The sequence below is a fragment of the Giraffa tippelskirchi genome, chromosome 1, assembly GCF_054371585.1.
Source record: "Giraffa tippelskirchi isolate mGirTip1 chromosome 1, T2T-mGirTip1v1.2.pri, whole genome shotgun sequence".
NCBI classification, from domain to species: Eukaryota; Metazoa; Chordata; class Mammalia; order Artiodactyla; family Giraffidae; genus Giraffa; species Giraffa tippelskirchi.
Genome location: NC_137275.1, coordinates 66,938,144 through 66,940,434, shown reverse-complemented (window position 1 = coordinate 66,940,434; position 2,291 = coordinate 66,938,144). Strand labels below are relative to the sequence as shown.

Here is a 2,291-nt window from a genome sequence, read left to right as displayed (position 1 = left end):
CAAGTAACACAAACTAATAGGAGATGCAGTGCTGCCAGGAGAAAATTCTGCCAAATCGACTCAATGAGTTATAATCATTTATAATCAGTCCATTAATTAACTGGGCACAAAGGATGTTGTAAAGAGTTCAGAAGTATTTTCCCATGTAGGTTAAATATACCCCTCCTGCCTCATTTGCTTATGTGGATACTTCAATCAACAATCTTGAATTTTATTCAAAGAAAAAACATAAGTTTCAATCTTGTCTTCATTTTCATTTTTCAAAAACTAGATTTTAAAAGAGTCCAAATGAATAAGCTCCTGATATAAATAGGGAAAAAAAAAAAAACAACCCAACCTAAAACCAAAGAAGTAATGGGAAGAAATCAAAGAACCATGAATAGTCACTGAACATCACAAAGGGACATGGATTAAAGAGGAAAAAAGGACATGTTTTCTGTTTTCAGGCGCTTACATTTTAATCAGCGGCTGACAATGTAATTAAAAAAAGAAACTATATTGGCCAAATGTCAGGATTTGGCTAGGATTTTTATTTCTCCTTTTAGTAGTAGCAACAAAAGAATAGAGACGTTTCCAAATTCTGGGCCCTCCAGCAAAATGCTTTAGAAAGCAGCTTTCTAATCATTCTAAAAATTACTCTTAAGAAGAAAAAACTAGAACAAACTAATTGCTCAAGAGATGCAGGCTGATCATAAAAAAAAAGCATATAAGACTACACAGAGGCAAAATAAGATAAAAATTACCTATAATCCTTCTACTCAAAGATAAAGTGTTACTTTGTTTACATTCTTTTTGAATTTTTATTGCATATGTTTACTTATATATCTATTTTTCCCCAAATAATATTTTATTTAAAAATTTTTGTTTGTTTTTTGCTTTATTTCTTTCTTTTGCTGTAACACAGCATGCAGGATCTTTTTTCCCCAACCAGGGATCTGCATTGGAAGGGCAGAGTCTTAACCACTGGACCTCCAGGTAAGTGCCCCAAATAGTATTTTACATATGTTTGAAACCTGTCTTTTCCCTTCCCTCTTTTTTTTTCTTTTTTTGAGGTCTGATCTTGTTTATTTGTTACATCTCATTTTTGACTAAATTTAGACTTAGAAGTAGGAGCTCTTAGAGAGGACAGCCTTCATCTCTTGGAGATTTACTCCTGGCATTTTTCTTTTGCCTCTTTATTCTCTTGGCCAAAAGTTTAGCATGTTCTGCAGCCTCTTCCTTATTCATCTTAGTACTCTGTTTCTTCAGAGCGACATGCCCAGAACACCTGCAGTAACAAGACACTGAATCTTGGGTGGTCTGGTCCTGGGTTTTTTACCTTCTTTGTTTAGGGGCTTTCTCACTACATCCTGGTGGATGCCATCTTCGTTAGAGAGACTGAAAGGTTTGCAGATTCTGCTAGCTCTTTGGACCCCAGGCGACGAGGCACAGTAGTATTAGTGAGTCCAGGAATATCCTTATTCCCTTTTTTTAGGATGACCAAATTGAGAACACTCGGATTGGCATCCACAATGCAGCCCTGAACAGATGAGGTCTTTCTTTCTCCTGTCCTCCTTGGTCTGTAACAGGAATTCCCCTTACTCAGCAGCAGATGGACTTGGCCATGGGTCAAGACACTTCGCTTCCTGGGGAAACCCTGCTTCCTGGGAAAGCCCTGTTTGTCATTACTGCCACTGATTCAGACACACATAACCCTTCCATTCTTCACCCAGAGGATCAGCAGCAACTTCTGTGGCCATATGCTTCTTATAGGAGATACGAAGTTTTTGTTCATCGTCCACTTCAATGAGCTTCCAGCAGCCAGTGGCCGGGAAAGAGATGTTCCGCTTTACTCTGAAGCAGTGGACTGCCTCCAAGGTGCCACGAAAGAGTCCCTTCCTCATAATAATAAATCAGCAACATGTTTCTATGGCAATAAATGAAAAATCACAATATCTATGAGCCTTCGTATACACAGGCATCCCATAATTTAGTTGACCAACCCTAACTACTGGATATTTAGGCTATTTTTTTCCACCCAAAGCGGTGTTATAATCAATGGTCTCATTGTTGCCTCTTTGTGTACATCTTTAGTTCCACAGGAAATGATGCTAATGGATAAAGAGCATAGCGTGTGCATTTACGAGAAACATTCCTCAGTTTGAATGAAATTTAGAATATCTAAGTAGTATATCTGGTGAAGTCTGACAGATGTCTGATTAGCTGTGTGATCTCAGACAGGTTAACTGCTGAGGGCCACACGATGGGGAGAATGACTGCCCTGTGGCTGTGAGGGTGGTTCAATGAAATAA

At 38.4% G+C, this 2,291-nt stretch overlaps 1 pseudogene; it reads right to left on the bottom strand.

The window, feature by feature from the left end:
• Positions 1-1,078: 1,078 nt before the first annotated feature.
• LOC145515522 (small ribosomal subunit protein eS6 pseudogene) lies at positions 1,079-1,883 on the bottom strand (annotated as a pseudogene).
• Positions 1,884-2,291: the final 408 nt, after the last annotated feature.